Genomic DNA, 25,475 nt, shown 5'->3' with positions numbered 1-25,475 from the left:
ACACATAAAATGCAGCTGAATGAACATCTCTCCAGACAGAGATAGCTCAAGTCAGTGGCATCAGAATTACCCTTTGCTTATCACTGATTATAGATTCATGCAATGACCCAGCAAGTAGCTAATCTGATGAATCCTTCAGTCACTGTGAGTTCATTTCTTCACTTTCATATTTTCTGTTCTTTATAGAATATAAGTGTTTGCGGGAGGTGTGAGAGAACAGGTCATCTGCCTGCTTCCGCCAGCAGCTTCACAGTATTCAGGCAAATGCATCAAACAGTTATCTGAAGGACGTTTGTCATCAAAACACTATTGAATCAAACAGAGACATCTTCCCTTGGGCCTTGAGCACTAACAGGGTGAAAGCTCTCATACTTTTTGTTGGTGATTAAACTGCTCATTAAAACTTCAACAGGTCATAAAAACTGTGTTGTCCCTGAATATTTTGTTGATGTTATTTCACCGTGTTAAAAGGTATTTTGAAACTTTTTCCTTGTGGGACTGCAGAAAATGACAGCAAAGAAAGCCATTTGAAAAGAACATATGATGGTCTGTATGAGTGATAATATTTTATTTTACAAGAGGATTTTTTTTTGTTAAATTATTCATTGGGTCTGTGATGCCTCTTGTCTATATTATGCATACTAACAATGTAGCGCTGTATAATCCCATGCATAACCAAAAAATTATTACATGAAAATTTGGTAAACAATGACAAATACTCATAAGTAAAACATGCAATTGATAAGAATCAACAAAAAAGACTGTTGTATTTTGTTCTTGGTGTGGCATAGTAGTTTGAACCATCTACCGGCCCTTCCTTTTGTCTTGAATTTCAAAAGCTGAGACCTCCCTGCACTTTACAATATTCTCACATTCCCACCTCTCTTTGCACATTGTATATAATGTTTATAATCTATTGTAAAACGCAATCAGTTTCCAGTGGGCCTAGTGACTAGGGATGCTCATTCGGATTTCCGCAATTCTGATCAGAACTCGGAAAACAGAAATTAGATTTCTGCGCACATACCAGATTACAGCAGCACAGTAATTTTAGCCCAATTGCTCAGAAGCATTGGACTAATCAGAGAACACAGAGTCAACTCAGAAGTATTTCGCCAATCAGAGAATGCAAAAAATGACCAAAAAATACTTCCCAGAAACAGGAAAACTGCATTACCACAACTCGGTAATTGTAGCCGAGTTACAGAACTAAGAAGCATCGGATCACTCAGAGAATGCAGAGTCAACTCGAAAGTATTTAGCCAAACAAAGAATACAAAAAATGAGTTAAAAAATACTTGGAAATTGGAAATGGAAAATGGAAATTCATGGAATCGGTAATCGGCATTTGCGGAAATCGTTATTTCCACGGAATCTGAAATTGGCATTTCCGACCATCCCTAATAGGGACACCCTCTCATCATAGCTGTGGCAGGTTTGCTATCCAGGGATCTCAAGCCCAGAGATCTCTTACCATTGGAATACATAAAAAATACAGTTTCTGTATTTGCTGAATGATTTAATTATTTACCCTGTTCATACTAAAGTATCACATTTTATTGAACTGGCCTATAGGCTAAATTAACTTGTTTTTTTTTTTTTTAAACAACACTCATTCGTATGTGAAAAGACATTTGCGTTTTCAACAGCAGCATAATGGAAAAAATAGAGAGCACACATGGGCCCATATGCAATTCACCTTTTCTCCCGAGTTTTCTCCTAGGAGATAATTTTTTATTCTTCTCTTTTAAATAATTTCTCAACACTTTGCCATTGAAAAAGTACCAAGAAATAGGTGAAAAAGTACTATCAAAATCATTTTGAGTATTTTCTTGCATGATAGTGGCTTAAAAGCATTTTATTGAAAAGTTACAAAACATCACCTGGGAGAAAACTCAGAAGAAAAAGTTAATTGCATATGGGCCACTGTGTCTGAACAAACACAATCAGAATTTTGTCTGGGCATACGATGCAAAAGAAAAATCAGAAGTAATTCAAATGTTTCAGCCAAAAAATCCATGTCATTGATTAACATTTGATGTGTGGCATTTTGCATTTTGCAATAACTAAAACTGTGTGAACCCTGCCTTAGGATATCTTCTTTGGGGGGGGGGGGGAGGGGTCATTTAGTAAACACATTATTTTTTATTATGTTAATATGAAACAGTATTTAAACAAATTGCATTGTTTTACATTAAGTTTCAGCAAGCACAGTAACTGCTACTCTTTGTGTTATGTAATCACAGCAAGAGCCTATGACTTTGCCTTCTAAAGAAGGTTCCATGGTGACAACCATTCTCTGTATATATAACATTTTTTTTTTAAAAACCACTGCCCTACATACAAAAGGCAGAATAAAAGAATTGATATGTACCTGGGGCTTCCTCCACCTCCATGACCACCATTGCCTCCCTCACCATCCTCCCGCTTTTCTCAGTTCACCTGCTATTGGCCACAGTAATCCTTGTTTAGTCAGGGTCTTCTGCGCATGCGCAACCAGGCCATGCACATCCATTGCGTTCACATCACCGGGAGTGTTCTAATACTGTGCAGGCACATGGCAAAGGAGCAACGTTTTAAAGCTAGAGGGCTTGCAGCTTAGCTTGATAAAGAAGCGCTCTAGCTTTAAAACGTTGCTATGATGGCTGTCAAGCACTTTAATCAATAAAAGAGCATTTATACTGATGGTGCCGGCTCCTTTGCCATTTGATTAAAGATTGGTGTGGTGTACTGCCATACCCAGCCGAGGCACATCTCAAGACAAGCAGAAGAGGTGCTCCACTACTTGATTAATACTGTGCAGGCACAAAACGCTCCTGGCGATGTGAACATGATGTGTTATTTATAATATGTTATAGTATGCTAGCCAGTATCTGCTGAGCTACAGTACATTATGGACAAATAAATCTTTGTAAGATCTTGTCAAGATCTTTGTAAGGTCTTGTCCAAGAAACTTGGAAATTAACCAGTCACCAAATTGTTGAAGTTGATGCTACATACAAAATGTGTACATAAAGTACATCACCAGAAGTAGACACCGGAGCACCAAGCTGATTTTAAAGAGGATGCAAGATCTTTTATCATGTACTCCGCCATTGAAGAAGGCTTACAAATGATAGCCAGGGAAAGTACTGAAAACACATTCATATTAATGTGAAAGGGCTAATGTAAAGGGTGATATATTTTTTTTTATTGTTTCATTTTCAGCATAAGTATATGTGAGAAAGCAATAAACCTTAACAATGTTGCCTTTTGAATTTCCACCAAATAATAATATATCTCATTATATGCCCATGTGGAAAATATTATGTTGGTATGACCACTAGGGCCTTTAAAACACGCATACTGGAGTATCTTGGGAATATTGCAAGTGGAAAGGCAAAGTCGCCGATTGCTGAGCATTTCCAGGAGATGCATAATGGTTCCATTGTTGGCTTTAGGGCAATGTGTATAGATGGGGTTGAGACACCCACGCATTTGATCAGAACAGAGGAGATGTTATTACAGCCCACCATAGCTGAGCCATGCCTTGAGGAAGTCCACAAGTGCCGGACGAAACTGCCAGACGAAAAGCTGCCTTGCTGCTACACGCTGCCAACCAGAGTCCCCATTTCTGTGTGCCATCTACACAGACATTCTGACAAGGCTGAACATATCTGTGGAGCAAGGTTAAACAGAATGGCGCAACTCACCCTAGCCACCGCTATGATGTCAGCTCACTGTGCACTGCAGGTGTATGCCGCCGTAAGTAAAGCAGCTGATGTGCAAGGAGGTGGAGTTTGCTGAATTGCCTGACAGCTATATCTGGATGCTGCCTGTAAGTGATTTGAGATACAAGAGGAGTGAAGTGCCGGACAGACGCTCTACACCTGTGGGGGGGCCCCATATGCAGGAGCGCCAATCGGCTTAGAATTGTCTCCTTTTGCTGCATGCTAAATCATGGATTTGTGAGTATTGGCCACCAACAAACTTCAGCAATCTTGAACTGTCTGCTGGAACTATCTTTGGTGTGCAGGAACAGTATCTAATAACGCTGTTATTTTGTTGCTGCTGGCTGCCCTTCACGTGCTTATTGCTTGGTGGACTAACAATCTATTGTGCAATGCAGCTGGGGATGAGCAAATTTTGAGGAGACCATTTAGCCCCACTGTGGGGGCATCTGTTATTGTGTGTATGGCTTAGTATGGTGTGCTCTGGGATGGTGTGTATGCTATGAAGCTTACAACAGCACTGTTGTTTTTAATGGATGTGTCTAGTCACACAATTTTATGCTTTGTTGGTGGGTTTTTTTCAGAGTAAATTAATAAACTTTTCTGTACACAATTGGCCACTGTCACATGAGTTATCTTGTTCAAAAACATTATGTACAATGTATGAGGTGAAATTTCTTAAAGGAAACCAGAGCTGACCTAAGTCTTGGTCTACTGCGCACGCTTGTACCTCCTGTGCATGCACAGTAGACCCATACTGACGCATCTAAATCTATTACCGGGGCTGATCACTACTAAAAGGCAGACCGCAGGAGGATGGCTTGGTACGCAGATCGGTTTATGCTGCAGGAGGAAGCTGATGATCGCGGCTGAATGGCAGATCGCGGGAGGATGTTGTGGTACTCAGACGGGTTTATGCTGCAGGAGGAAGCCGCGTTTGAGTATCAAATCTTTGTTTTAGGTCAGCTCTGGTACACTTAAAGTGTTAAAGGAAAGGTTGATATATTTTTGTCCTTTCCCCTTTTCAACCAATTCCCAGTTTTCAGAACTTCCACCAAAGTCATTTTTACAAAGTTTGAAAATGCTATTTTTGAGTTCGAGAAAATATTTGTGAATATACATTGTATTTTTTTTTTGCAAAATGGTTAAAAAGAAACTAATTTGCAAAAACCCAAGTAAAAACTTTTTTTTTCACGAAAAGCACGAAATAGTATATTTTTTTAGCAAAACAATCTCAAACTTATTACAAAATGCTTTTTGATTGCCTTTTTGATTGAAAGTTGAATTTTACATTATTTTAGAGAAAATGAATGCAAAAAAGTATATCCCCATTTTCGCTGAACCTTAATATTATTTATATTATAAGTAGTCAACACCATTCTCTAATCTCCAAATTTAGACATTGTAACCCACTTATCATATGTTTACAGTACTGAGTATGCCATTGAGCATTTATATTTCACATATGAATTATTGGTTAGAAAGGAGTGTAAGTGTGTCGGGCATGGGGGAAGCAGAGTACCATAAAACAATCCAATATTTCTATACCTAAAATGAGACATCAGAATTTTCTTTTGTAGGATACACAGCTATAATAACAGATTTATAGTATTTTTCTGCTGTGTATGTAATAATCCATAACTGTGCAGGAAGAAAAAAGAAAGAAAGGTTATAATAGCATTTAGTGAGAAATAGCTTCGTACTGAGAGGCACACAATGCTTTAGAACTAACATAATACAAAACTCGGTGCAGTGGTGTTTTACAGTTATGTGTCCGTGCCCATGTAACCTTCCCTATACAAAGCAAACCTGATATCATATGTCAAATGTGACACCAGGCATAACACTACTGTGTTGGTACACATGCTGTACTTGTGCTGCTCATTTTAAATGCAGTATTTTATTTAGTTTCTACAGATGCCTGGTACAGGATTTAGATAGTTGTCTAAGATTTCTAGATACTTTTCCAAGTGTATAAGAACAGGCATTTCTAAAGTAATAGGTTAATGGTCCTATTACATGTGTAGGTCAGCTCAGTCCCCTGAGAGTTTCCCTTTCTGTCAATTGTACATGCAGTGTATTGTTGAAAACCCACCTTACAGTTCATTGTTAAATGAGAATATTGCCAAGTGTCATTAAATTGGGAATTAAATAGGAATAATATTTGTAATTTATAATTACAACAGAGAGAAAATGTGTGCATCAACCAAGTGAACCTGACAAATCTGGCTTTGCAAATTTGGCCTATTGGGGGCAATGGGAAGCCTCCTCATGGCGCCCCTGGATAGTGCTATGTAGCATAAACTAATTCCCGCAGGGCGATTGTTTTGCGGTTTTTGGTTTATGACCCTGCATATTTAGGCATGCGAAAGCAAATGCATATTTGCATGAGCAATGTCTCGTGATTAGCCAATAGGCCAAATTTGCAAAGCCAGATTTGTCAGGTTCACTTGGTTGATGCACACATTTTCTCTCTGTTGTAATTAGCATTGCATTTTCTTTCCTTTGGAGGCAAGTGGTGAGTGGCTTGTTTTAGGAGGTGAGAGCCCTGGAGCAGGCTATTTGCGCCTGTCCTCCCCTTATGTGTCGCGCCCAGGTCATGAGCATATAGCAGAACGCAATGGACGTTAAGGTAAGTGCCTGTTTTTAATCTTGGGAGGTGTGTGCGGGCGGCTCTTCCCGGCGCTGGCCACGCTGGGGAGATCACCTGCACCCCCCAGCCTCCACCTCCGAGGTGCCGCTGTGTGGGTTCCAGGCGGTGAGAGAGCCTGGGACCCCCGCGGCCCCCCGGTTGTATGGAGGCAATGGGAAGCCTCCTCGTGGCGCCCCTGGATAGTGCTATGTAGCATGAACTAATTCCCGCAGGGCGATTGTTTTGCGGTTTTTGGTTTTTGACCCTGCATATTTAGGCATGCGAAAGCAAATGCTTATTTGCATGAGCAATGTCTCGTGATTAGCCAATAGGCCAAATTTGCAAAGCCAGATTTGTCAGGTTCACTTGGTTGATGCACACATTTTCTCTCTGTTGTAATTAGCATTACATTTTCTTTCCTTTGGAGGCAAGTGGTGAGTGGCTTGTTTTAGGAGGTGAGAGCCCTGGAGCAGGCTATTTGCGCCTGTTCTTCCCTTTATGTGTCGCGCCAAGGTCATGAGCATATAGCAGAACGCAATGGACGTTAAGGTAAGTGCCTGTTTTTAATCTTGGGAGGCGTGTGCGGGCGGCTCTTCCCGGCGCTGGCCACGCTGGGGAGATCACCTGCACCCCCCAGCCTCCACCTCCGAGGTGCCGCTGTGTGGGTTCCAGGCGGTGAGAGAGCCTGGGACCTCCGCGGCCCCCCGGTTTTATGGGGGCAATGGGAAGCCTCCTCGTGGCGCCCCTGGATAGTGCTATGTAGCATGAACTAATTCCCGCAGGGCGATTGTTTTGCGGTTTTTGGTTTTTGACCCTGCATATTTAGGCATGCGAAAGCAAATGCATATTTGCATGAGCAATGTCTCGTGATTAGCCAATAGGCCAAATTTGCAAAGCCAGATTTGTCAGGTTCACTTGGTTGATGCACACATTTTCTCTCTGTTGTAATTTATATTTGTAATTTATACCTACTCTTTTTTCTTTCTTTTGAATGTGAGCATCAAACTTCTGACACCAACACTCGGTGATATGAGCTGGCAAGCGTTGTTTCCTGGGATGCCACTACATATGTCTTATGCTGGGCATACACTATACGTTTTTTCTTATCAATCGAGCCGCTGACGGCTAGATTGATAAGTTCCGACATGTCCGATTGCCCGCCGGATCAATTCCGCGCTCAATATCCACGCAGGACAATGGAACTAAATGAGCACAAGATAAGGAAGCACCCACGGGTACGAGCGGGAATCGATACAGGCTCGCGCGGGGACGAGCGGGGACGCGCTGGGAGTCGATCCGGCGGCTAATCGAGCCGCAGAAACGGATAGTGTATGCCCAGCATAAGGCTGTCATTCCTCTACAGACAGAAGCAACTTCCATCCATAAGTAATACCTAATGCCATTTATTGGTCCAGTTGCAATTATGGCAACACTATTGCTGATACTGTATGCAGAACAGGTCTTGGCAAGCCGTTGTTATTTACTTTGGGAGGAGAGTATATTGAAAGCGCCTACCTCACAGCATCCAGTAGCTACTTACTTCCAGCAGAATAGATAAACCGTCACAAGCACATAGCAGATTGCCTGATCCAGTCCACCTTCTCCCACTGCAGCACTTCATTCTGTAGTTCCTTACTGCTCAATGAAAACAGTTAATTAAACAGTTAACCCTTCTCACACCATCCCAGTATGTTTTTAAAGACATGTGATCCTCTCACCGCATTGCCCTGCAAGCTTTAATGGACAACTTTTATTTAACTTAAAGTGGACCTGTACTCTTGCACAGGACAGAAGGAAAGCACAGAGAAATGCACCCTCAGGGCCGGCCCGCTCATGAGGCGGGGTGAAACTTTTGCCTCAGGCGGCAAATTTCTAGGGGCGGCATCCGCCCGTCGGAGGGTGCGAGGAGCCGGCCGCCCAACTGGAGGGGTAGCAGGCAGGACGGGGGTATTGGGCCTAGCGGCGGGGAGGGGGGTCGGACCCCCCCTCCCTCGCCTGGGTCCCCCGTCCTCCGCTCCCCTCCAGCCTTAAACCCATCAGAAGCGCAACTCTCGTAAGAGGCAGTGGGCGGGGAAGACTCACCTCTTCCTCGCTCGATCCAGCGTGCGCTCCACTGACGTCACTTCCTGCAACGCCGCCCACTGTATTGTAAATGGACGGCGCTGCAGGAAGGGACGTCAGTGGAGCACACGCTGGATCGAGCGAGGAAGAGGTGAGTCTTCCCCGCCCACTGCCTCTTACGAGAGTTGCGCTTCTGATGGATTTAAGGCTGGAGGGGAGCGGAGGACGGGGGACCCAGGCGAGGGAGGGGGGGTCCGACCCCCCTCCCCGCCGCTAGGCCCAATACCCCCGCCCTGCCCGCTACCCCTCCAGCTCGGCGGCGGCAAAAAGTCTAGGGCCGGCCCTGTGCACCCTGTATGTATTTAGAGAGTTTATACTGTTTAATTTTCCCTCATTTGTGTATAATCCTAAATTGTAACTTGCTTGGGATGGTGTGAGGGAGAGCAATGTGTTAATACACAAAGAGCAGGGAGGAAATAGACAGAACACGACTCTACAGAGCTTTAGCTGCAATGCTGTAGGGAAATGGTAAAATTGTGGCAAATTGCGCGCGCAAAAGTCTGCGATAGCACAAATCGCGGCACTTTGCGTGCGCAAAAGTCCACAAACGGCACTTCACGTGCTAACTGTTTAGCACACCCGTACTAAACAGTTAGCACCGCTTTGTGAATCAAGCCCTATGTGTGTAATATTTGGATGAAACTTCATTGATTTCAGAAAAAATTCCTCCCTCAAAAGATCCTCATTGAAGGCATCTTCACCAGGATTGACAGACATAAGAATTGTCTCCTTTCCCCAAGCTGTCTAGCTTTTTAACTCCAACCCAACCCTTCAGCCTCCCCCACCCATCTTCAATAGCTTTCAGTATATGTGTGTCTATGTATACATAAACTATATATGTGTGTCAATTTGTATATTTACTCATGTATTGCTACCCTTGAGTGTTGCACCTTAAGGTGGCCATACCCATACACTGGTCGATTTGCCATCAGATCGACCAACAGATAGATCCCTCTCTGATCGAATCTGATCAGAGAGGGATCGTATGGCTGCCTTCACTGTAAACAGATTGTGAATCGATTTCAGCATGAAATCGATTCACCATCAGTGGAGCTGCCGCTGCTGCCACCGGGCCCCCGCATACATTACCTGATCCGGCCTGGCGCGAGTCCCCCGGTCTCTGCTGTCTTCTTCTCCGCGCTCTGCTCCAGTGTCACTTTACTTCCTGCTGGGGGAAGTTTAAACAGTAGAGGGCGCTCTACTGTTTAAACTTCCTGGTGAGACAGGAAGAAGTGAAGCCTGCCGGACATGGAGCCCAGCGGAGAAGAGGCAGCGGAGACCAGGGGACTCGCGCCGGCCGGATCAGGTAATGTATTGCCGCTAGCGTCAGTTGTTAGGCATTCGAACGCCGCTATCGACGCACTCCCGACCCACCGGCGATCTAGAGAAATCTTCCGCACGGACAGGAACGACGGGAACGATCGATTTCGGATGGAAATTGATTGTTCGGTCAGCATTTGCGTGACGATTTCACAGCCGATTCGATCACAGTGATCAAATCGGCTCTATATCGTCGCTAAGTGTATGGGCCCCTTTATTCTACCACTGTCTGCCAATGTGCACTATTACTAAGCCTGTCTGCTCTAAAACAATTCCATGTAAGTATCCATCATAGCTGGCAAATAAATCTAATTCTAATTCTGATGGGGAAGGAGTCTGGACAGTTCACAGGCAGCTATTTTGTCTAACCAAGCTGCATTTGTCATTCACATGAGAAGTCATTGTTGTAAACCCAGACCTAGTTTATGTGTATAGCACCAAAACGTGTGCTTTGCAAATCATGATATACTTCAGAATGATATGCATTCAAAATGAATCCTAACTAGGAGTTCAGGTAATCTTCCAAAGAGGAATATGAGTGAGGAAAAATGCATATGAAAATTAACTGTAATAACTGATATAGCTTGCGGTATACTTTAATTTAATGCTTCACGGAATACTTATTTAATTTTGCCCATAGATTAGAAGGCTAATTTTTTTAACAGCAGAAAATAATAGCAAAACATCTGAAATTTGCCAGCCTGTCCAATATATATTCCAGCTTGGGCTGTTGGCAGTAACGTGTTGTTCCCCTTTTTCATCCATCATGAGCAGATTGTTTCATGACCGTACAAGAATGATTTATTTCACTCAATAACTTAACACTTTTCTTAAGAAATAGAAATGAAAAAGGACATGGAAGATTACAAATCCTGTTTGTTTTCTGTACATACTGTTCTAGATGGTTAAAAGAGTTAAAAGGAGCTCATATAATCTCTGTATTATGTAATATTTTTAAGAATAAAAATTAGAATTATTTGATGCTAAATTAGCTAGAAGATACCTATCATCAAACCTCAGAATCCTGCAGTCATACGAGGGTACAAATAAAAAATGTAAAGAGACTAAGAAGTTTCAAACTGTTATTAGAAATGCCTCCATAGACCAATCGGTTGCAGAACTCTTCTTCAAATGTGGACATAATGTATCACAATTACGGGTTGTGGCCATAGATGGGGTAACCCCCACTTGGAGAGGTGGCAATCGTCATAAAGAATTATTGAGTAGAGAAGTGTGTTGGATAAAAAGGCTAGATGCAATGGGCCCCGCAGGCCTTAATAGGGAACGTGATCTGGGTTTTTGCTTATGATGATTCAACATTGTTATCATATGATCTGCTATAGTGCTTTAAAATTGTTATACGTGTTCCACTTGCACTCTGTACATTATAACAAGATTGATGGTGTATGTTTATGATTTTATGTTGCCTGTCATTTTATGACCTAAATAAAGTATTAGAGCTATCAATACTTGGTGTGGTGCCGATCCTTTGCTGGAAACTCATGCTAATCTTCCTCTTTTTTTGAAATGTAAATGATCTCATCAAAGCTTAGATCTATTCACTATAAAGGCTCTATACAATAGGTAGAGACATACACACATTAATCAAATTAGCTAATTGTCAGCACTGACCAACCGACCAACACCTCTCTGATATCTGCATGCTGCAAATATTTATGAGCATAGCTTCACAAAATGCACCTTTAAAATATTTCCATTTTCCTCAATCTAGGTTAACCTGTTGCAGACATACTTAAATCTATATCCTGTTTGCAGCCTCTTATCTCTTCCAGAATACCAGAATATATATTTCAATAGTTTAGCTTCATGCACTCCCACCATGATCAGGCTTCCATGAGTATAAATAAGTTGCATGTGATGGTTTTCTGAGGTAACTGTGAGCCAGTGATCACCAGTGGGGTTAGAATGGTAAAGATAAAATAGCTGTAAGTCTTGACTTCAAGTTTGTTTTAAACATAATAAGGCTTGCTGCTCAAATCAAATCTATGGCTTTGCAACAACTCAGAGGTTAAACATTTACAGAACATTACAAAAGAAAAGACACACGATTTGAATGTTGTGGGGAAATGCACAGAAAGGACAGCGACTCATGTGGACGTTGGTTAATGAAGATAACATGCACATTAAAAAAGTTATTTATAGTTTTAAAAAGCATTCAGATCTTGAGGTAGAGCCCTAAAAGATGTGTGAGTATTATGAACGTCTACACCACCAGTGCTATGGCTTCAAATGTCCCTCTCAACACCGCCATTGCTGCAACTGGACCCTCCTAACACATCTGCCAAGAGTTTGTTAGATGGCCTTTATCCCTGTCTTGTATGAGTGAAACTTGTATAACTTGTTTACTTAATCCATATTTTAAAGGGATACTGTAGAGGGGTTGGGAGAAAATGAGTTGAAGTTACCCGGGGCTTCTAATGGTCCCCCACAGACATCCTGTGCCTGCGCAGCCACTCACCGATGCTCCGGACCCGCCTCCGGTTCACTTCTGGAATTTCAGACTTTAAAGTCTGAAAACCACTGCGCCTGCGTTGCCGTGTTCTCGCTTCCCCTGATGTCACCAGGAGCGCATGGCGCAGGCACAGACCATACTGGGCCTGCGCAGTACACTCCTGGTGACATCAGTGGGAGCGAGGACACGGCAACGCAGGCGCAGTGGTTTTCAGATTTTAAAGTCTGAAATTCCAGAAGTGAACCAAAGGCGGGGCCGGAGCATTGGGGAGTGGCTGCGTGGGCACAGGATGTCTGTGGGGGAGCACTAGAAGCCCCGGGTAACTTCAACTCATTTTCTCCCGACCCCCTATAGTATCCCTTTAAACTCCCATTCAATTCCACACCTCTCATGAATGTAAACAAAATTGGTCTTACCGTCTCCAAACCGGCAGAAGCTACATTTTTTAAAACCCATCCTTACTAAGTGTCACATTTCTACTCTTCTTGCTTGAATCTGCTGGGGATATCTCTCCAAATTTTAAACCCCTCTCCCCCCCTCCACCACTCTACTTTCTCCTCAGTCCATTCCTAAAATGACACCATCCGTGCTTCATTTTCTCCCTTCCCTTAATGCTTGCAAATCCAGAAATCTTATCAATATTACTTATTTACCAATCCTCCTACTGCCATGCCTGGAGCTTTATGGAGCAGCCTATTCACATCAAACAAATGTATATACACACGTACTATCCTTTTATCTATAATTTCCTTCCTATCCTGGTCCATAAATATATATCTCCTTTTAACCTGCTCCTAGTTTAAAAACTCTAGAAGCGAGTTGACCTTTATTTTGCAGAGCAAAGACATTTTCTTTAATCATGCAATATACTATAGCACTAGTAGATTAGGCGTAAGCAACAATGATATGCAGGGATTAGGGATGGCCAAACAGTTTGCCTATAAATGTTTGTGTTTTTTTGCTCCGCAAACCTAAAGAATGTATTCATGGCAATTATACTTTGTATAACTTTATTGTCCAGTTCTGATGCTCATTTGCCCATTCAAGTGTGGGGGGGAGGGGGAGCAACCTCCACACAAGTGGGGGTAGGTCCCCCTGAGAGAGGAATCATCATGGAATCTGGAAGTGTCCTTTAATAAGGTAGCTACCACTGCATATTTGTTCTTATCTCTGAGGGAAATTAGTATAGGGTGCATCCGAAGATAGCTACGATGATGGCTTAAAGGAAATTGGTAAGTAGAAACCAAGAAAAGAAAAACATTTTATGCAAATAAATAAAAGTATTAACCACTTCCTGACCGCCTTGCGCTGAACGGCGGTGGGAAAGTAGTGCCGCTCGATCGGAGCTGGCAGGCTGTTAAAAAAGACCCTGCTATTTACAGATGATATTTTTATTCAGGAAGGAATTCAATGAAATGGTCACTCGTCTAACCAAGATGCATAGGGCTAATAGGCCTCACAAAGGCACAACTGTGCTCATTGCAGTAGAACTGGTGCATTACGAACTAATGCATCTCACAATACAAATAATGGAAGCAAACTTATGCATTGCACATTAATACAATTTATTACTGGGGGACCTTACTGTTCTCTTTTTGGGAGAGACATCAGTTCCACAGCTGTAAAGCATTTTAGCAGGGACGCCGCATGCAGGCTTCTCTCAGGGTCCCCACCCTTTTTGGGAGATGTCTCTCCCAAAAATAGAAGGGCAAGGTTCCAAAAATAATAAGGTGTATTGATGTGCAATGCATACGTTTGCTTCCATTATTTGTATTGTGAGTTGCATTCGTTTTTAATGCACCTGTTATACTGCAATGAGCACAATTGTGCCTTTGTGAGGCGCATTAGCCCTATGCAGTGAGTGTTTGTCAGGTGCATCTTGCCTAGATGCATGACCATTTCATGGAATTTCTCCTTGAACAAAGCTGTACAGGGGATAGCCCTGTCACTTAACTGTCCCCAGGAGTGGCTCACAATCTAATCCCTCTCATAGGCTAATGCCTATGAGAGGTTACTATAGTGTAAGGATCACAGTTAGGGCCAATTTAGGGGGGGGGGGGTAAAAAATAGGATATTTAAAAAAAATTACTTTTTAATTTAATAATAAAAAAAACTGCAGCAGCAATTAGAGACCACCAAAAAATGCTCTACTGGTGGCAAGAACAGGAGGTAAAGTTAATTTGGGTGGTAAGTTGTATGGCGGAGCAATACATCATTAAAGTGGCAAAGTGCTGAATTGTAAAATATTGCCTGGTCACTAGGGGGGTATAAACCTGTGGTCATCAAGAGGTTAAACTCACCTTTTATTAAAGAGAACCCAAGGTGGGTTTCTGACATGAATATCTGCATACAATCACCAGCCTCTGTGTCCGTATAGTGTGCCTCCAGCCCCCCCTGTGCTCTGCTGTCCCCCTTTATAAAAGCTTATTGCTAGCTGGCTGTTTACCTTTGTGCTGACATTCACCCGCCGTTCCCCTGCCTCCTGCATATCGCCACTCTCCGCCTACGTCCCTTTCCTCCCCGTCTCTATAAGCAGATTGGATGAAGTTTACGGAGGTGGGGAGGGAAGGGACGCAGGCGGGGAGCGGTGATATGCAGGAGGCGTGGGAGTGGCGGGTTAATGGCAGCACAAAGGTAAACAGCCAGCTAGCAATAAGCTGCATGTCGCTAGCATGACGGTTTTTATATTGGGGGACAGCAGAGCGCAGGGGGGGGGGGGCCTGGGGGCACACTATACGGTCACAGAGGCTGGTGATTGTATGCAGAACCAGCCTCTGTGTCCTAATATTCATGTCAGAAACCCACCTCGGGTTCTCTTTAATGTGCCCATGCTGATATCCTCAGAGTGACAAAAAATAAAATCTTCTATGAATCTTCTATGAACTCACTATACCCCTCATCTTCTTTCCAAAATGGGGTCACTTGTGGGGTTCCTATACTGCCCTGGCATTTTAGAGGCCCTAAAACGTGAGGAGTAGTCTGGAAACCAAATAAGTAAAATTGACCTGTGAAAATCCTAAAGGTGCTCATTGGACTTTGGGCCCCTTTGAACAGCTAGGCTGCAAAAAAGTGTCACACATGTGGTATCACCATACTCTGGAGAAGTAGTATGGGTATGTGTGAAAAGACACCCCAAAACACATTATACTACTTCTCCTGAGCAGTGCTGGGCCGAAATTACGCATTAGCATAATTACGCATCGTAATTCACTACAAATGCACCGTAATCGTTACGTGTAAGGTTACAGTATTACGCGTAATTAATTACGCGTAGACCGTAGGTTACGTTATTACGCTTAACAAATTACGCGTAAGCCAGTAAACTCCCATTGAAATTACACAGTCTGCCGTAATCGCGTAATATTACGCTCCCGTATAATATAAAAAACCCGCCGACTTTAAGGGTTAATAGCAAAGCCCCCTTAAGTGCTAAGAGCCTCAAATTTGGAGAATATATGAAGGAGATCAGAAGGAATAAGAGGAAAACATTTTTTTCAAAAAGACCTTATAGTTTTTGAGAAAATCGATGTTAAAGTTTCAAAGGAAAAATATATACATTTAAAAACCCGCCGACTTTAACGGTTAATAGCAAAGCCTGCTTAAAATGTAGGAACACCAAATTCACAGGGTATATTAAGGGGATCAGTGGGAATAAGAGGAAATTTTTTTTTTCAAAAAGACCTTATAGTTTTTGAGAAAATCGATTTTTAAGTTTCAAGGGCAAAAATGTCTTTTAAATGCGGAAAATGTCAGTTTTTTTTGCACAGGTAACAATAGTGTTTTATTTTCATAGATTCCCCCAAGTGGGAAGAGTTTTATTTACTTCGTTTTGAGTGTGGGAAATATAAAAAAAAACGACGTGGGGTCCCCCCTCCCAGACCTCTTTAACCCCTTGTCCCCCATGCAGACTGGGATAGCCAGAATGCGGAGCACCGGCCGCGTGGGGCTCCGCACCCTGACTATACCAGCCCGCATGGTCCATGGATTGGGGGGTCTCGGAAGGGGAGGGGCAGCCAAGCTTTCCCCTCCCCCTCCAAGCCCTTGTCCAATCCAAGGACAAGGGGCTCTTCTCCACCTCCGATGGGCGGTGGAGGTGGAGGCCGCGATTTCCTGGGGGGGGGGGGGGTTCATGGTGGCATCTGGGAGTCCCCTTTAAAAAGGGGTCCCCCAGATGCCCACCCCCTCTCCCAGGAGAAAGGTGACATGTGGGAGAGGCGGGGAGGGCAGCGAGAGCCGGCGGGACTTAGCGTCCTTCACCCGACAGAGCTCTGAGCTATATAGCTCAGAGCTCTCTAAGCATCTTTGTATTTGGGCTCCAAGGAGCCTCATTGGTCCTTAGCAGACCAATGGGGTTCCTTAAAATCAGAAGGAACCCCATTGGTCTGCTAAGGACCAATGGGGCTCCTTGGAGCCCAAATACAAAGATGCTTTAGAGAGCTCTGAGCTATATAGCTTAGAGCTCTGTCGGGTTTAAGACGCTAAGTCCCCGCCGGCTCTGCTGCCCTCCCCGCCTCTCCCACATGTCACCTATATACATGCTGGCACCCATGGGTGCCAGCATGTATATGGGTGACAGGTGTGGGCGGAGTGGACGGCGGGAGCCGGCGGGGACTTAGAGTGTATGCGGCGGCCGGCGGGTGAGCAGCGAGTGACGTCGGGTGCGGTGGTGTTACAAAGTAACAAAGTTGTTACATTGTAACAACTTTGTTACATTGTAACTGATTAGTATATTTCCGAGGATATTGCGTGGGAACTGGCTTTTAAAGGGACAGGTAAGTATTAATGGTTAATTAAGAATATTAAAGGACTTTTTTCGTGGTTAGGTTTTTTGTTCAATTAAAATACTTTTTCTATGTGTTTGTGTGTTTATTTACTTTTAACTCTTAAAGGAAATGGGTAAGGGGTACAAGTACCTCTATACTCATTTCTCCTGGGAGAGGGGGTGGGCATCTGGGGGACCCCTTTTTAAAGGGGACTCCCAGATGCCACCATGAACCCCCCACCCCAGGAAATCGCGGCCTCCACCTCCACCGCCCATCGGAGGTGGAGAAGAGCCCCTTGACCTTGGATTGGACAAGGGCTCGGAGGGGGAGGGGAAAGCTTGGCTGCCCCTCCCCTTCCGAGACCCCCCAATCCATGGACCATGCGGGCTGGTATAGTCAGGGTGCGGATCCCCACGCGGCCGGTGCTCCGCATTCTGGCTATCCCAGTCTGCATGGGGGACAAGGGGTTAAAGAGGTCTGGGAGGGGGGACCCCACGTCGTTTTTTTTTTATATTTCCCACACTCAGAACGGAGTAAGTAAAACTCTTCCCACTTGGGGGAATCTATGAAAATAAAACACTATTGTTACCTGTGCAAAAAAAACTGACATTTTCCGCATTTAAAAGACATTTTTGCCCTTGAAACTTAAAAATCGATTTTCTCAAAAACTATAAGGTCTTTTTGAAAAAAAAAATTTCCTCTTATTCCCACTGATCCCCTTAATATACCCTGTGAATTTGGTGTTCCTACATTTTAAGCAGGCTTTGCTATTAACCGTTAAAGTCGGCGGGTTTTTAAATGTATATATTTTTCCTTTGAAACTTTAACATCGATTTTCTCAAAAACTATAAGGTCTTTTTGAAAAAATTTTTTTTCCTCTTATTCCTTCTGATCTCCTTCATATATTCTCCAAATTTGAGGCTCTTAGCACTTAAGGGGGCTTTGCTATTAACCCTTAAAGTCGGCGGCTACCTAACATTGATCCATGCGTCAACTTTTCCGCTTGGCAGCATGACCTTACGCATTAATTGCTAGTAGGATTTTACGCGTAAGCCTATAACGTAACAACATGAATTACGGTATTCTTACGCGTAATTGCGTAAGGGCTATGCGTAATTACAGACATGTACCGAAATTGAATGTCTACGCCGTAAGCGTAATTCCGTAATGCGTAATAGCGTAAAATTACGCGTAATGATCCGTAAGCGTAGCTTTTTCCATTACGCCCAGCACTACTCCTGAGTACGGCAATACCACGTGTGACACTTTTTTTGCTGCCTAGCTGCGCAAAGGGGTCCAACGTCCAATGAGCACCTTTAGGCTTTACAGGGGTGCTCACAATTTATCCCCCCCAAAATGCCAGGCAGTACAAGTACCCCACAAGTGACCCAAAGGTATTCATTGAGGGGCATGGTGAGTTGGTGGCAGATTTTTTTTTGTAACAAGTTAGCAGAAATGGAAACGCTTTTTTTTATATTTTTTTGTCACAAAGTGTCATTTTCTGTTAGCTTGTGACTAAAAATAAAAGACATGTAGCACAAAAAATTTGGACAAAAACGTGTTTAGGAATTTTACTTAATTTCAAAATGTTTACCACAGAAAGTTAAAAATATCATTTTTTTGATAAAATTCCTGACTTTTTTGATGAATATAATGAAAACTGAAAATCGCAGAGGCAATCAAATAGGACCAAAAGAAAGCTGTATTAGTGACATGAAAAGGAGGTAAAATGTGTTTGGTTGGTAAGTTGTATGACCAAGCAATAAACCGTAAAAACTGTGCAGTGCTGAATTGTAAAAAATGGTCTGTCCTTAAGGGGGTTTAAGCCCGTGGTCCTTAAGTGGTTAAACATGCACTCCTTATTACTTCCACAATGCACCATGCACCCCACAACAAGCAAGGTTGACACTGGAATTGTTTACCTCCTGCGACGTTCCTCAACAGCTCTTATCTTAAATTACATCTCCAGAGTCCCTCCCTCTGCAGCTCGACACCGACCACGGAGCGTAGTACTGCGGGAAGGGGGGGGGGGGTGTACTGAAAAAAGAAAAGTTGTAAGGCACGGAAGAACAAATGTGCTGGTCACTTTGTATATTCACCTTAGCAACAATAATTCCCCTTGCACTGAGATAGGAGAGATGCTGTAAGAAGATGAAAGGGGGGAAGCTGCACATTAGGGGAAGAGATTCAGGATTGGAGTGGAATGTTCCATTGTGGTGCGTCTCCGTATCACTTGGTTTGCCTGGTCCACAATACAGGACAGGGAGGGAATCAAAGTCACCCCAAGGATGTGTTTGCAGACCTCTAGGGCAGCCCCAGGGCCGGTTGTAGACTTTTTGCTGCCTGAGGCAAACTTGTAAGGATGCCCCCCCCCCCTTGATTTGGAATGATTGCAAGGCACACAAAATCTTTCACCCTTAATATAGGTAGGTAGGTAGCCAGGTATAGATATAATTTCCCCCAGTATAGGTGGCCAGTATAGCTGCCCCAGTAGTAACTAGCATAGTTGCCTTCAGTATAGGTAGCCAATATTGTTGTATAGGTAGCTAGATAGCTAGTATAGTTGCCCCCAGTATAGGTAGTATCGTTTCCCCAGTATAGGTAGCTAGTATAGCTTCCCCCAGTATAGATAGTATAGTTGCCACAGTATAGGTAGTAAAGTTGCCCCAGTATAAATAGCATAGCTGTCCCTGTATAATTGGCTAGTATAGTTTCTCTAGTAGGTAGTATAGTTGCCCCCAGTATAGGTAGTATAATTGACCCAGTATAGGTAGCTAGTACAGTTGCCCTAGTATAGGGATTATAGTTGCCCCAGTATAGGTAGTATAGTTCCCCCAGTATAAGTAGTATAGTTGTGTTATAATTTAAGTAGGCCTCAGTTACTTGGCCTGAGTTTTATGTAAAAGGCTTGTCCGCAGTGTATGCCTTTAAAATCAATAGAGGTTTTGTGATGCAGGCAGAGGCATCTCAGGGTCTGCGTGTAGCAGAGGATACACGCAGATACTGAGAACATGTTCCTAAAAGAAGGCCATCGGCCTACTCTGACCTCCACGTACACCACAGGAACAGTAAACATCGGCCATATTTACTAAACATCCACATTCCTGCACTTAGGTCAAATGCCTCATTGATTATTAATCAAGTAGGTGGGTATGATGACACCACGAGTGGGTCCACCAATAATCTGATCTAGGGGGTGGTGAAGATGATGTCATATTTAACTCTTTCCTAGTCGGTATTAAACCCGGAGTGAGCGATGGAGAGAGCATTCTGCTTCTTCCTTCCGCACTAGCTCGCAAGGCCGTCTGGGACCTCTAAGCATGTTCTTCCTTTCTGTAATCTGATATAATGTATGCTGTACATAGGTAGTTTAGTGTAACGTAGTTAGGAAGAAGGTACCTGATTGACTTCAGCAGGGAGTCTAATCACGAGCTTGTAACGCAACATGAAGATTGGCATGGCTAGGATATGATGAATGTATCTATCTGTATTCCTGTTTCCTGAATAAATAACGTAAACATTGAAGAAGCCTGAGAAAGTCTATCTCCTGCTTGCTGTGTGGAGAGTCAAGTGATCTCCCAGTCTGTGAGACGTAACTGTAAGAAGTTATTGGTGTCGAAGCAAGGTGATATAAGAACAGTTTATAACATGTTGCCCAGATTAGCCAGATATGTGGCCAGTCTGCTCCTCCTCCCTCCCTCACCACGGCTGTTCTACCTTCTGAGCCAGCGGCCACTTCCTCTACGATAGTCTATGGCTGACCCTCTTGCCTCCACTAAAGGACCCCGTTATAGACCCCAGATCAGCACGACCCACGACTGCTGTGCTGAGGAAGCAGGACAGTGGCTCCCTGTAGTGGAAATATACAGGAAGTACGTATTCACTTCCTGCAACAGCTCTGATTTAAATTGGCATCTCCAGAGTCCCTCCCTCCATAGCTCCACACTTTACTTCCTGTATAGTGCCACTACAGGGAGCCACTGTCCTGCTTCCTTAGCACAGCAGCCACGGGTTGCACTGATCTGAAGTCTATGACGGAGGCGAGGGGTCCAGCCGGGGACTATCCTAGCGGAAGTAACTGCCGTTTAGAAGATAGGATGGGGTGGCTGCAGGGTGGGATCTGTCAGACGGGATGCAGCTCCAAGGCCCATGCCACCTGATGAACTAGTTTCACCTAGCCTCATGGGCCGTCCCTGGGGCCATCCTTGGGCACCGCAAGCACCCTATTTGAGAACCGCTGCCCTATACTCATTTCACCAAGGGGAGGCATATATCTGGAAACCAACTTATTAAAAGGGATAATGCAAATTCAAGGTAGTTGTGGTGCTGTTTTAATTAAATACTAGGATTGGTTTAGGTAATTACGGATCTCTAAAACATATGCTTAGTATATGTATTTCAGAGGTTTATTAAGTATTTTTCTGAAATTTAGCAGTGACTTAATAATATATCTATATCTCTTTCTGCTCTTTGATGAAAGAGACCTTCAGGTTAGCCATCCTGGGACTACACAGCTAACCCTCGTGTTCTGTTCTAACCTCTCTTCTTCTACTCTCCAGCTTTTTTGCTCAGTGACATATTGATAAATAACATCAGAGACAAGCATAAGTGTCCTGATGAGTAATTTGTTCTTCATTAGTTCAGGTCTTTAGATGAAGAATACAGAGACACAAGATGGAAAGTAATGAGAAAACTGAGAAATTGAACCTTCTGGGTGAAAGCCATGTAAGTGTTAGCCTTAGTCATGAAACATTCAGTGGCATGTTGGCATGAACTACTCACATATGCGGATTTCAGATCTACTTATCCGAAACTGGTGGTTTGTTGTATACATTACATTTTAGATCTTACTCGAATGAATTAAGAGCATGATTATGGATAATAACATGCATATGTGATAACTGGATAAAGCAACACTAAAGTAATACAGTGACATGCATTTAACTTGCATTTCTCACTTTTAAAGTGATAAGCAAAATCCTATGCTCATTCATTGATTCATGAACAACATCATTAACAATAATTACAGTGATTCAATCATGCAAGAAACGGAATGTCGTTTACAAAGATATCTGTGTTTTCGCATTATCTGAAGATTCCGGTATGATTCGTTTTTGACAGTACATACAAAGGCAAGAAGAAAATGAAGGCTAAACATTCTTATTTTTTAATTTGGGAGGAAAGTGCTGCACCTAAACTGTTCTTTCATGAGGTTTTGCTGCCATCTTCTGATAAAACAATCTCTAATGACAATGAAGAAAAAAGAAAAATGCAAAACTGTTTATTTCTAGGAATAGTGTATTGTTTCATGTTATTTTCCATATTAACATAAAGTTTAGATTTGCTTGTATGATTAGTCCAATACAAACTAGAGAAATGAGTTAAAGCGGAGATTTCAACAAACAAACCCAGTTCTTCTGAAGACTTTATGAGGGTTAGTGCACAGTGACAGTATAGATGCACCTTCCAGCAGAGAGAATTGTTAGGGTGTTCCATATTTAAAGCACCTAATACTGGATCTATCATTTATTGTTGTGCTGAAATATTTACACAATATTAAAGTCATGGAAAATAGTTTAGGCTTGGTTTATCATTTAAAGAGGAACTGTAACTAAGGATTGAATCTTTACATTTTCTTGAATAGATCATCAGGGGGTGGTGGTCTGTGTAGCTGATATTGTGGTGAAACTCCTTCCATAGTGTGATGTTAGGACCGTGGTCCTGACAGTTTGCTGTCTGTGAACCTTGTTGCATTGTGGGAAACAATAGCTGTTTTCAACTGCCAAGCAACCAGTATCTCCCTCTGTGCATGTTTATCTACAAAAAAAACGATCGTTTAACCTATCTCAATGTTAGTAGATATGGTTATAAATAATGGCAGATCGTGCTGTCTAGTTTTTTTCTTGTTTGCTAGGAGTAAAGATGATTACATGCAGGCTCACTTGTGGATAAAAAAACATGAACAAATTACATGGTGAATATCAATTATTTCTTCATTTCTCTTCTATGTTTTTACTTCTCACGTTGCAATGTATGAATTTATTGATTTCCCCTTTTCACTAAAGTTCCTCTTTAATGCTAAGGGAATGTTTTGGGTGGGGCTATTTAGATAGGTTAAACAATAGATCAGGGGAATGGGGATGGGCTAGTGTTATTTTTCAGAGTTTAGACAAAAAATCTCAAGGTTAAGAGAGGAATAAAGTTAGGCATTAACTTGTGGTTTGGAAGAGGTGTAGCAACAAGAAAAGAGTTTTGGGTAGGGATAGGCCTAGTTCACAGTGGGGCATTGCGGTGCAACATAATGGATGCCCTCTAATGTCGCACTGCAGTTTAAGGCCTATGCCATGTTCACAGTGCAAGCTAATGGTGTGTGACGCTCCAATGACCCTCATTCAGTGTGTTACAGAAAAATACACACAATCCCAATCAAAGGACTCCATGGTGCATCCACGCCGGCACAAAACTCAGCGGTCTGCTATCTATCTATATATATATATATATATATATATATATATATATATATATATATATATATATACATATATCTATATGGGTTTTTTTGGTAACTATAGGAGAGTGGCGGAGGTAAGGGGGTAATTCATGGGGGTTTTGGGTATTCATAATTTAAATGAATCAGTGTGCAATTTTACTATTTGGGCACTAGATGTCCCCCTCACCAGTTTATTCCTGTGTGTACTGTTTCGAAGTTTAGCATGTGTACTTTCCTTTTCAGCTTATCAAGGTCCACCACCATCTCAGTGATTCCAGTGATCATTGATCAAAGGCACTTTGATTGGTGAATGGGAACTGTGTTCCCATTCACTGATCAGTGGTCTACAACTCAAGGGAGGAGGTGAAGGGCGCAGGAATCCGCATGTGATACACATTAGAAGAAGAAGATAAATATCTATGCCCCTGGAACGGGAATAGTCTTCTTGCAGGGCAGAAAGTGGTTAAATGGACCTGAGCCTTTTATTCAAAATTAGTTAAGCATTGCTATTGGTATACACTGCTATTATTCCTGAAAGCCATGGACATTTTCTGAAAAGAACATCTCTACTCAGTCCCAGTGCACAGCATTTAGAATTGGCAATGTACTCAACCATTGCACTAATTAGAAGGGTTTATTGAATTATATTGCACTAGCCGACCCGCGGCGTAGCATTTGCCGCATAAGAGGGTAGAGGACAGGAAGAAGATATTGGGCACAGCGGCGGGGAGGGGGGTTGGACCCTCCTCAACTGGGTCCCCCATGTGCACTCCCCCTCCAGCTTAAGCTCAGCAGGAACCCCCCCTCACCTGGGTCCCCCATGTGCGCTCCCCCTCCTGCTTGAGCACAGTAGCAGCCGCCACTATTAGTAAGAGGCAGCAGGCGGGGATGACTCACCTCTTCCGTGTTCCATTGTGCGTTCCACTGTCATCACTTCCTGCAATGCTGCACACTGTATTGGTGTAATTTGCCTTTTTAAAACAGAAGGAAACCTGCAATAATTCAGCTATAAGTGAACATTTGTGGTTACCCACAATGCACTGCTACTAAATATGCAAATTACCCCTTTCCCCCCTTGGTAAACCAAGCAAGCATCCAGAGCCACTGGTGTATAGCAAGCATATATCTTTAAATTTTACACAGTCATATCAAACCCAAATGTAGACAGCCTGTTTCAGACTTTTGGTCCTCATCTGTACATGGCAAAGATTGATATGGCTGTATGAGATAGGGCTGGGACCAGTACAACAGAGTAACCAAGCAGCTCAGGGTGACCCAAACCACGGTGAAATGTATAGGGGGATAAAAGGGACCAAAAAGGCCACCTACTAAAAAAATCAAAGCTTGGTGTAATTTGCCTTCTTAAAACAGAAGAAAATCTGCAATAATTCAGCTATAAGTGAACATTTGTGATTACCCACAATGCACCGCTACTAAATATGAAAATTATTCCTTTTCACCCTTGGTAAGTCAAGCAAGCCTATAGCTTCAAAGAGACACTGAAGCGAAAAAAAATTATGATATTATGATTTGTATGTGTAGTACAGCTAAGAAATAAAACATTAAGATCAGATACATCAGTCTCGTTGTTTCCAGTACAGGAAGAGTTAAGAAACTCCAGTTGTTATCTCTATGCAAAAATCCATTAAGCTCTACGACTTTCAAAGTCATGGAGAGGGCTGTTTTCTGACTTTTATTATTTCAACTTATAGTGCACTATTTACTTTTTCTCTGCCAGAGGAGAGGTCATTAGTTCACAGACTGCTCTGAAATAGTCATATTGAAAGCCGAATGTTGTGTAATCTGCACATATTAGAGAATGATGCAATGTTAGAAAAAACACTGTATATCTAAAAATAAAAATATGAGAATATTTTCTTTGCTGCTAATCTTCTAGTGCTTATTCATAGTACACAACCAATTCATTATATCATATATATTTTTTCGCTTCAGTGTCTCTTTAAGT

This window comes from Hyperolius riggenbachi, chromosome 4, assembly GCF_040937935.1.
Source record: "Hyperolius riggenbachi isolate aHypRig1 chromosome 4, aHypRig1.pri, whole genome shotgun sequence".
Classification (NCBI taxonomy): domain Eukaryota; kingdom Metazoa; phylum Chordata; class Amphibia; order Anura; family Hyperoliidae; genus Hyperolius; species Hyperolius riggenbachi.
This window is presented reverse-complemented; position numbering follows the sequence as displayed.